Consider the following 12,019-nt stretch of genomic DNA (forward strand, 5'->3'; position numbering starts at 1 on the left):
GCCACTGTGACTCGGGCGTTGCTAAGCGACCGCAGAGTTCCCGGAGCCCCTCCTTAGACAGGGACCAGAGCCTGGGACCCGCAGTGCGCAGGCGCAATGGCTGCCGCCGGCCGGCCCGGGAGAGCGGGCAGCGGAGCCCCAGTGCGGCTGCGCGAGGCGCGGTCGCGGGGCTGGCGGAAGGCGAGCGCGCCGCCGCGCCCGGCCTTGGAGTCCTGCTCCTGAGCTTGCGCATCCCTCTGCAGGGCTGGCGGGGCGTGCGGCGGGGTTCCGACCTGCGGTGCACGGAGGAACCGAAGCCCTAGAGGGGGATGAGTGGACAAAGAGACTGGACACCCAGTGGGAGACTCCTGAGGGTGGGCCTTGTTAACAGACGCAGTGTGCGTCTGTGTGTGTGAGTGTGTGAGTGTGCGTGCGTGTGTGTATGAGTGTGTGTATGCGTGTGCATGAGTGTGTGTATGCGTGTGTGAGAGAGTGTATGAGTGTGTATGCGTGTGTGAGTGTGTATGAGTGTGTGAGTGTATGAGTGTGTGTGCGTGTGTGTGTATGCGTGTGTGTGTATGTGTGTGAGTGTATGAGGGTGTATGTGTGTATGTGTGTAGAGTGTGTGAGTGTGTTGAGTGTGTATGTGTGTTGAGTGTGTGTGTATGAGTGTGTGTGGGTGTTGAGTTGTGTGAGTGTGAGTGTGTATGAGTGTGTGTGTTTGGGGAGGACAGTGCGAGTGGGTAAATAAGTATGGAAAAAGTGGGTTGAAAACCAGAAAGCGGGAGGAAGGATCTCACAATTTATTGGACTCCCTCCTTGAGAACCGGGCATTTGTTGAGCGACCAACAAACCTTCCCACTGATTTATTACATGGCAGCCTTGGGAAGACAGCGCTTCGGTATTATCTTCAGCCATTGGCCCCAGGTTAAGGAGGGAGAAGGGGGGGGGGTGGAAGGAGGGAGGAGTGGGGGAGTGAGAAAGCTATGCACCGTTAAACCAGTCCCAAGTGACAAGTATAGCTTGGTTGACTGTTAGCTCAAGTCTTTATCTCTGGGGAAGTTCTGGAGAAGTTGTTATCCCTTTATCATTGGGACAAGTTGCCTGGTGGATGATTTGGCTACTTCTTGTAAGATCAGTTGAAGGCATTTCCTGTTTGAGGGGTCCTTTTCCTTCCACACGAAATACTCATCAGGGAATCTTCTCTTTCCTGGAGCCCAAGGTGATTGCAAAGAGACTGTGGCAAAAACCAACCAACCAACCAACCAGATCGGATCAAAGGGCTGATACAAAGTCGAGGGACTTTTAGTTCATTCACATGGATCGGTAAAAATAGCTTTTAATTTGCCTTTTACAAGAACAGCCATAACCACATTTTTAGGCTGCCACATATCTGAAATTTAGTCACCTGCCTCACCATTCACTCTACTTTCTATTTAACCTATATCAATCTCTTTCGCTCTGGAAACCAGTCACTCTCAGGCACAGCTTCAGCTGGCTGTTAAGAACTAATGAGGAGGGGCTGGGAGTGTGGCTTAGTGGTAGAGTGCTTGCCTAGCCTGCAAGAAGCCCTCCCTGGGTTCCAGTTCTCAGTACCACATAAACGGAAAAAGCCAGAAGTGGTCTTGTGGCTCAAGTGGTAGAGCACTCAGCTTGAGCAAAAGAAACTCAGTATCTAGGCCCTGAGTTCAAGCCCCAGGACTGGCAAAAAAAACAAAAAAACAAAATGAGCTATTCAAGAGGCTGCAATCTGAGAATCATGGTTCAAAGCCAGCAGGGGCAGGAAAATCTGTGAGACTCTTCATGTCAATTAACCAGCAAAAAGCTGGAATAGAGCTGTAGCTCAAGTGGTAGTCCACTAGCCTTGAGCAAAAAAGCTTAGAAGTCCGGGTCCTGAGATCAAGCCTCGAAACTGCCCCCACCCAAAAAATGTCCCCCAAATAAATGAGGTCATCTCAGTTTTCTTCTCATACAACTTCACCTGCCCCCACTTCACCTGCCTCCACATTGTATCCGACTAAAATATATTTGTGTCAATGTCTTTCCAACTATTAAGTAGTGTGTATATGCCTAGGATTTATTAAAGGCCATGAAAAACATTAAAACTAGAAAGTATATCTCTTACAAGGAAGTCTCTGTTAGAGATGCAAACGTGCCAGGAAAACTGCAATGATCTATAACATTATAGAACATAGTCACATGGTAAATTACAGTATTGATGATAACATATTATTATAAAAGCCCAGTTATTCTTGGTACATTCTCCATAGCAGACTGCATAATATGGATTTTAAAATAATTATTGACTTTTATACAGAAAAAGCACGGGACTGCTATTAGTGGTTTATGCTAATAATTTTTTGACTTAGGAGAAGCACTTACAGTGCTCTGTGCTATAGATTGTCACTTATGAAAAATAGGTAGCCAGATTAATCATTTTAAGATCACTTTCAAAGATTCTATCGGAAGCTTCATGTCTGAAAAATAAACACCAGTGAACACCAGCCTAAACGATATATGTAATTTTTTCATGCATGATAGGTAGTTTGGATGCTTGTCAACAAAGAATAATTCACAACTGCAAGTTTACTAGTACTGTCCCAGTTAAAACTTCAAGTGCCATTTGAGCTCCCACCCCATACGTGGGAAACCACAAGAGGATGGAAATTGCTCATCTAAGATATTATACCTAAATTATTGTTTTATTTTTTCTTTTTTTTTTTTGGCAGTACTGGGGATTGAATTCAGTGCCTTATGGTTGGTTGAACACTTAAGAGTCTAGCCTCTTTTTGCATGGATTATTTTCAAGGTAGGTTTTCACTTTATGTCCATGCTGGCCTGGACTTTGATCCTCCTACTTCTGCTTCCCACATTGCTGGGAATGACAGGCCCACACCACTCACTGCGCTTAGTCATTGTGCTTCTCTTCTAGCTGGGATAACAGGCTTGCACCACAATTCACAGCCATTGGTTGATACAGCGTCTCACTTTCTAAAAGTTTACTGTTAGCAGTCTTCCTAGTTTTATCATTTAAATCAGAATGGTAGATTCGTCAAGCACATATATTATGTGGTCTTTGTTTCATTAAGTTGGATTATAATAATTTTATCAAGACAATATAAATTTATTTGAAGGCAGTGGGGATGAGATATGTTAGTATCAAGTTTGCCTATCTTTGAAGAGGGATGGGATCAGTTGAGTTACACATATGGAAGGGTCCTTCAATTATACATCATATCATACATCTCATATCATATCATACATCTCTAGTATAATTCTGAGCCAGGTGTGATGGTGCATGCCTGTAATCTCAGTTATATAGGAAGCAGATGTAGGTTAAGGTCCAGGACCTATCTGAGCCGGAAAACATTAAGACTCTATTTGAAAAATGACTGAAGAAAAAGAGTTGGGGGTATGGCTCAAGCAGTAGAGCACTTGCCTAGTAAGCAAGGCCCTGAGTTCAATCCCCTACTAACCCCCCCCCCCTCTATATATAGATATATTACTTCTGATACAAATGATCCTGGATATCTGAATATATATATATATATATATGTAAACTTACATGGATGTATAAATTTAAAATCTAAAAAAATTAATCTCTAGAAATACTATATAGCCCAGGTTACTGAAAATCATTGTTAGAAATCACTAGTTTTGACAATATTGATAGAAGAAAAGGATAGGATGTGAGTTGAGAGATAAAAAGGAAAAACAAAAAATTAAAAAAATATATATAATAAAAAAAATTGGGGGGACGGGGGGGGGGAAGGAGAAGGATTGGGATTGGGGGGGAGGGGGGAGGCTGGGAACGGATGTGAAGGGTAAACAAAGGAGGAGGCTGCAATGCTTGGTAAGAAATGTACGCATTATCCTGCCCATGTAACTGTAACTTCTCTGTACAGTATGTTCACAAATAAAATTAAATTAAATTAAAAAAAAAAAAAGAAATCACTAGTTTTGAAATTTATCTGATTGAAAGAAGAAGCCTGTATTTGATGAATGTAGATGGTTCTAGCTACTTCTATGATTTCATCAGTTGAGGCTTTTTTTGTTGTTGTTGTCAGTTATGGGGTTTGAACTCTGGGACTGGGCACTGTCCCTCAGCTCTCCAATTCAGCCACAGCACCACTTCCAGTTTTCTGGTAGTTTACTGTAGATAAATGTTTCACGGCTTTTCTTGACTGAGCTGTCTTTGAACCTCCATCTTCAGATCTCAGCCTCCTGAGTAGCTAGTATTACAGGCGTGAGCCACTGGCACTCAGCTGAGGTTAACTTTTAATAATCCCAGCTACCCTTGTCTCTATAAAAGCTGTATAACCAAAGCATGAATGAAAGGCTGGTCTCAGGTGAGAACAGTGAAGGGCCATTGTGGTGCCATAGAGGTATTATAAAGGATAGCCATGCAATAAAGACTGGGTGAATGAATGGCTACCATCATAAGTTTTTTGAGGAACGAGCAATGTAAAATGCAAAGGATTGGAGTATCATTCCCAAAAGTTTAAGAATCTCTAAGCTATTTTATATTCACTTTGAAGGTTTTCCCCTAACTTCTTTTTTTTAATTTTTAAAACATTTTTAGTGTTTTCTTTATTGTAAAAATACTGTACAGAGGGGTTACAGTTACATGAGTAAGGTAATGAGAACATTTCCTATCGAGCATTGTTACCTCCTCCTTTGTTTTTCCTCTACCATTCCTTCCCTTCCCACCTCCCGGACTCCTCCTCTCCCCGCCCCGCCCCCCAAGTTGTAAAGTTCCTTTTCAACATAGTATCTTGTAATCTTGTACATCTCATTGTTACAATAGGTCAGCCTCTATCCTTGTTTCAGCATTTTCTTATTTCCCTTCCCCTCTCCCAATTAGAAAAATACATATACAAGATGCAGGGCACTGACATCAAATACAGTGAAGACAGGAGTTATACCAGTCTCCTAGCTTCTTTTAAAGACTAATTTCATGTTCTAGCTAAAGAATTTCAAAGATATAGTCATCTTTTCTTTATACTATATCAGACAATTATTATATATAAAATTATTAAACAACTCAATGTATACCGTGCAAAGTCTCTATTTTTACTAACCCAGGAGATGTTTAATTCATTGATTTGAGACTTCAGTCTTCCAATTTGAAAGAGTCTATAAGTGAAATTGACCCATAAAAATCCTGTCTTATGTCCTACAAATGTACACCACTTCTAATTTTTTCAGTGATTTTTATGGACACATAAAAACTGTTCAACATAGTAATTAGTGAACCTCCACATTAAAAAAGTCATTAAAATGTCCTTTTATTCTAAACAACTTAAGTTCTTCAGGTTCTGCCCATAAAATCCACTTTGATCCCTTGATGATTCAAATTGCCACTCTGTTTTCCTTAGGAGTGGAAAAACTAATGTTTATTGAACATTGGGATTAGATTTGTGTTTAAACACTAACTTTATGACTCTAGGGAAATGATTTAAATTCCTTGAGACTTAAGTTTGGGTTATATTAGTTGCTAATCTTTTTTAAACAAATGATCTAGGCATGATGCTACATGCCTATAATCCCAGCACTCTGGAGGCAGAAGAGGTAGGGGGATTTTATTTGGAGACATCTGAGCTACGCAGCGAGGCCCTCAAAGAACCAAGGGATGAAGACACAGCTCAGTAGCAGAATACTTTCCTAACATATGCAAGACTCCGGTATTTCTACCACTTTTGCTCATTCTTATCTGTTTCTTGCCCTTCATCTAAGGTCACCCAGGTGGAAATTGATAGATCCAAGATTTGAGGTTAGATAAGTCTACTTCTTTCTCCTCCTGTCCCTCTTTCTCCCCCTCTCCCTCTCCCTGCCTCTTCCTTTCTCAACCTGTCATCTGATTCCTCAACTTCTTGCTTTCGATCATGGTAATAAAAGCTGAATATAGAAAGAAATTTAAAAAATAAAAATTTAAAAATAATTTTAAAAACCTCACTATGGTATGCAATTGGGTGAATATAACTAGAGAGCCCAAGTCAGCTGGTGTGAAGGGAGTGGATGGTGATTGGAGGGCCTCAGGAAGACTGCAATAGGGTGGAAAACATGATAATCAGTGGTGGAAGCAAAGGTGACAGTGTGCCCAGTCTACTTACAGAATGCCACCATATACAATTTACAGCCATTTAGGTTCCATGGTTGGTGAAACAGATTTAGTACATTATCATCCATCGCCATGGCTCCCATTCTTGATTTTTCCGTTTGTGACATTGAACTGCTGGACAGTAGTAATTATTTTGATCTGGACGAGCAGGCCTACAATAAATAAAAATGCTTTACTCTCTTACAAAAGTGAAGAATTAAGAGAGAAATTAAAGTTCTATTATTTTTCTTTTCTTTTTATTTTTTATTTTTAGGTCTGAGAATGGGACTAGAAATCGGTACCTGATGCTTTCGCTCATTGGCTAGCACTCTACCAACTGAACTGTGCCTTCAGCCTCAAGATTCTATTAGTGTTAAGCAATAATAGTTTGAATTAGGCCTATAAAGAAATCACAGTGGAGGTTTTTTTTAAAAGAAAAGTACACCCCTTCTAATTAATGAGGAGTTTGCCCCAAATACCTCCTAACCAATGCATTCTTTTCAAAACAACCCAGCAAATAAAGCTTTCATAAATCATTACTTGTAAACTATTGTTCCAACCTATTCTCTTTTTCCTTTATACAATTATGATAGCATTATCTGTTTTAAGAAGTTAATTACTGCAGCAGCTATAACCTTTTCAAGAGCTTGGAAATTTAGGGGTGTTTTTGAATCCTCTTACAGTAAGCCCAGGAGCAAACTTCTCCCCTGAATTAAGTTTCCTTTTTAGGCGCTTTCTCTGCCAATCTCTGGGGCTGTAGGACTTAAGAAAAGAAGTCTGACAGAATTTCCCTTTATTATGAGAAAAGTAAAACAGGATCAGAGAGGAATGTGGCATTTGGACAAGTTTTTGCCACACAAAGTATAGGTATGGGAAGTGTGGCCCAGAGTCCTGGCTTCATCTGTGTCACAGCTGCTTATGCTCAGGGATCTGTGGAAAATCCAATAGTTAGCCTGTTCCCGTGTCCTGACATCCCTCTCTAGGGGTTATTTTCACAGAGAAGGCAACTGTCCCTGTGCCAAATACAGTTTGCATCAGTTTGCACTTTGCTGCCAGTCTCTCCTGTAACTTTTATTTGTGTGGGTTTCATTTCTATTTTAGGCTTTGTTGTTTGGTTGTTGTTGAGCCTGCTGCTCCTCTCTGTTTTGTTGTTATTGTTTTAGTATTTGTTTGTTTCTAGCATCCCTGTCACCACCTGCTCTCATTCTATTGGAGAACAGTCAGGCTAATCAGCTTGTCCAAAACTGCTCTGATAGGGATCTTTTTAGCAGAGGGAAGGAGCCTCTGGTTAAAGGTCAGCGCTCAGGGATGGTCCATTCACTCACTGCTAGTCACAGGAAGTGGACCACATAGGCAGGATCTGTTTCAGCTGGCCACACCATCTCCACACAGTCACCTCTGGAACCCCAGAGCTGAGAGGCCAGTCAGCCATAACCACACAGCTTGCTGGAAAGGGGACAAAGAATACAGGAGTGAAGGTTCACTTTGACCTTCTACCTTAACTCTACTGTCCAACAGGGTTCTTGTTCAGCCAATGAAATCAACATTGTTTGCTATTTGGTTATCATTTCTTGTTATTTGTTTGTTTCACAAAGGGTTTTAACTACATAGCCCATGCTAGCCTCAAACTTGTGATCCCACTGTTGCTGCCTCTGAAGTGTTGGGATTACAGACATGCACCACTATCCCTTGGTCGGCTATCATCTCTTGTCTATAAGTTCCTTTAGGCAAAGAATGCCAGAAATAAAACTAAGGCCACATGCAAAAAATTAAAGCACTAGTACTATTATCTCTCTGGAGTAACCTGCTTTACAAAAAGTTTCTTGATAGCCACTATGAGTCTTCTCCTCCCCCTCCCCATAAAATTGGACCTCTTACAACAGTGAGATATATACCTCGATTAGAACAGGCTATATTCACCCCATTTGTGAGGGATACATTCCTGCCTTAGAGTTACAGTATGGGGATCATCAATAGATAAAGTTGGTAGTGGTTAATTAGTCATATACATTAATGGTGGGAGAGGAGAGGACAGTAAACCATGTAAGGTCATCTGATGATTCCACTTGAGAACAGAGTGAACAACCAGAGGGTGCAGAAAGTAGCCATATGGTGTCCAGAGGGTGGGTGTTGACTTTCCACCAGAGGATGGAATTAGCTTATTTGATTAGTTCTGCAAGCTGGCAAGGCACTGAAAGCTGCTGCTCGGTGATATGCAGGAAGCATATCCACTCATAGTGGTACTGGGGTTTGGATCAGGGCCTCCTGCTTGTTAGGCAGGTCCTGTAACCACTGACTCACAAGCCCAGACCTAATAAAGTACATCATTGAGAAGAAAGCCATTGGACCTTCTTCATGGGAGCAGAACTAAGGGGAGAAGGACTTGCTGGTAAGCCATCTGAGGGTCTCCTGATTTCCCCACATGTCAAGGCAAGACATATAATATGGAAAACTTGATTTTAGGATTTATGCCACACAGATTATACTTCTATAACATCATCTGTTTCTCACCTAAAAATTTGATTCTAGACTTGAGTTTCTGAATGTCTTATTTCACAATCAAATTGTGAGCACTGCAGAAGTGGCCAGCATTTAAGTCCCCCAAACTTAATCATAGAGTTTAATACACTCAAGTTTTGCCTTTGCCTGTGATCATTAAAAAACTGTAGACTATGAAAGCAGTCCCGTTAGCACTAATGCAGAGACCTGGGAGAATGTAAAGTGTTATTAGGGTCTGAGGTTTGGGCTGGCACATGCATGCTGCTGACCTAAACCTCTATGATATACTGGGCATTGACAGCTCTAAACATTGACAGTTACCCAGGCTTGCTGACATTTGAAAAGAGCGAGTGTTTCCTCCCATTTGTTTCTAAACTACTAGTGATACAATAAAACAAATGGGACACCAACATTGTTTTTAAAGCCAGAGTTAAGCTGCAGCCTAGTAGCCAGAATGCTGAGGCCTCAAATGTATTATTTGCACTGCATATTGTAAGCACTAATGGGCCATTAAAAGAATTCTTCTTGTTGCTAAATCCAAGCATGTTTTTATGGCACAGGGATGATAAAGAGGTCATGGACAAATGGAAGGATTTAGAGTGTATTTTCCCAAAAATTGAATGCGAAGTCATTTACTAGTTTCGATTTAGGCCCATTAGACTAGTTCTATTTTCTGTATACCTACCCAGGAGGCTGAGATCTGAGGATCACAGTTTGAAGCCAGTCCAGGTAGGAAAGCCTGTGAAAGTCTGATCTTCAATTAATTACCAAAAGCCAGAGATGGAGCTGTGGCTCAAGTAAAATTCTGGCCTTGAGCAGAAAAGTAGTTCAGGGACAGTGCCCAGGCCCTGAGTCAAAGCCCTAAGACTGACCCCCCCCTCCCCCCTCCCCCCCGCCTCACACACTAACTAAAAAAACATTTATATACAGATACTGCTATACTACATATACTACACTTGGGCATTTATCAAAAAGGATGAAAATCAACATACAAGACAGATATCTGCAATTAACATCTCCAATTAATCACAGAAAAAGCTGGAAGTGGTCCTGTGGTTCAAGTGGTAAAGTGCTAGCCTTGACAAAAGGACTTTAGGGACAGTGCTCAAGCTCAGGGTTTGGGCCCTAGGACCAGCAAAAAAAAAACAAAAAACAAAAAACAAATATCACATTTTCAATCATATGTGGAATCTAGACCTAAACTAATAATATGATGGGATTGTAAAATAGGGACTCTTTGAAGGTGGGGGAAGCCAGTGGGGGGTGAATATTACAGAAATATATAATATATATGTATGAAAATAGCACATGGAAATGGTAGAATGTTAAGAAAGATTAATATAGTTGGAGTAAAGCGGATTAAAGTATGCATGGGTAAATATCACAGTGAGGTCTTATATATATAGTCTATGCTAATAAAAAAGGTAAAGTCATGATATACAATTAGACAATGAATGAAAGTCTCAACACTTATTTCAGTCCTTCAAAGAAATCCCTTATGTCTCTGCTCTAGCATGCCCTTTCCTATTTAAAATTTTCTTTTTTTTTTTTTTACAAATAAGCCCATCTAGATCCATCAGGATACAAACTAAATATTGTTATGAAAAAAACTACTGGTTTCATCCCAACATGAAAAGTTAAAATTCACACTAAAATGAGGTTTCCACTGCAATTTTTTTTGTTGGCATAGAAAAATCTGTAGATACACTTTGAAGAACTAAGTGCTGATTGTGTGTCTCATTAGAATTCTAAAAATTTTCTAGTAAAATCATTTTCATACTAGATAGTAGGAATTGAATGTGTACTTTTTTCAATATGTTTTTATATCTGCTTATTATTAAAAAAGACTTGGGAAACATAGATATAATAAAGCAAAGTTCTACCAGCTAGAGATGACTATTGTTCAATTTCAGTGGATTTACTTCCCATATAATTGTTAGTTGTGTTTGAAGGGGTGGTGGCTCATGCCTATAATTCTAGCTACTCGGCTATAGAGATGGGGAGAATCTCTCTTTAAGGCAGCCAAGGTAAAGAGTTCTTGAAACCCCCATCTCAACAAACAAGGAAGGCAGAGTGGTATGTACCTGTGGTCCCAACTATGTAGGAAGCAAGAGACAGAATTGTAGTCTTTGAGAAGGATGCCAATGGCTCACAGTTATAATCCTAGCTACCTTGAAGGCTGAGATCTAAGGATCATGGTTCGAAGCCAGCCTTGGCAGAAAAGTCTGTCTGTGAGACTCTCATCATCAATAAACTACTCAGAAAAAGCCAGAAGTGGTATTGTGGCTCAAGTGGTAGGGTGCTAACCTTGAGCACAAAGAGGCTCAGGGACAGAGCCAGGCCCTGAGTTCAAGCCCCAGGACCAGCAAAAAAAAAAAAAAAAAAAAAGAAGAAGAATTGTTGTCTGTGGTTAGATCTGGGCAAAACTGCAACACCATACCTGAAAAAAATAACTAAAGCAACAATGGTTGGAGATGTGGTTCAAGTGGTAGTGCAATTGCTTAGCAAGTGCAGGCCAGGTTTAAACCCCAGTGTTTGAACTTCAACTTTTGAATTTTTTGAAAGCTGTACATTTACAAATCACAAATTTAATTTATGGTAGTCTAACTCTAAATTCTGTTATACAACTAACTTTAGTTAAAATACAAGACACCAACCCTGCACATTTCTCCCTCTTTTCTTGTATTTCCATATACATTGCTTCAAAATATAATATGAGCCATCAATTTACACGGAATTACTTTAAAAATTATTAATTTTTGCATCAAGCTGTGTTTTTCCAATTCAAGAGGTGAGCATTCAAACCATGCTGTCACCAGGGTCATACATTGCATGACTTTTACCATGAGCGCTCAACTGCCTTTTAACATTTTTTTAAATAAGGAAAGAAGTCTTATTAGTTTACTTCCATAGTCCTCTATTTCTTTATATAGATCTGAGTTTCCATCCTCATTCTTTTCCTTCTGCTAGAAGAACTTGATAGGACATTACTTACAATGCATACACGTAGGGTGATGAGGTGGTTTTTTGTTTGTTTGTTTTTGTTTTTTAGATGCTTTCAGTGAATTTTTTAGAACTGAGAAAGAATTCTAGGCTGGGCTGGGGCCGGTCGCTCATGCCTGTAATCCTAGCTACTCAGGAGGCTGAGATCTGAGGATCGAGGCTCAAAGCCAGCCTGGGCAGCACATCCACGAGACTCTTATCTCCAATAAACGACTCAGAAAACCAGAAATGGTGCTGTGGCTCAAGTGGTAGAGCACTAGCCTTGAGCTGAAGAGCTGAGGGACAGCGCCCAGGCCCAGAGTTCAGGCCCCACAACTGACAAAAAAAAAAAAAAAAAAATCTAGGCTGACATTTTTCGATTTTTGTATCCAATGGACATTCTGAAAGTTAAGGTCTTAAGGATCTAGACTTCTGTTTCTTTAAGGTGTGTGTGCTTTG

At 40.5% G+C, this 12,019-nt stretch overlaps 1 long non-coding RNA gene across 1 annotated transcript; it reads left to right on the plus strand.

Moving 5' to 3' along the window:
* The first annotated feature begins 2,711 nt into the window (after positions 1 to 2,711).
* On the plus strand, positions 2,712 to 6,615 carry LOC122117521. The gene is made up of 2 exons (XR_006149180.1): positions 2,712 to 2,788; positions 6,354 to 6,615. It is a non-coding gene; the product is annotated as an uncharacterized LOC122117521 (long non-coding RNA).
* Positions 6,616 to 12,019: the final 5,404 nt, after the last annotated feature.

The sequence above is a fragment of the Dipodomys spectabilis genome, unplaced genomic scaffold (genome assembly GCF_019054845.1).
Source record: "Dipodomys spectabilis isolate Male_0828 unplaced genomic scaffold, ASM1905484v1 ptg000141l, whole genome shotgun sequence".
NCBI lineage: Eukaryota > Metazoa > Chordata > Mammalia > Rodentia > Heteromyidae > Dipodomys > Dipodomys spectabilis.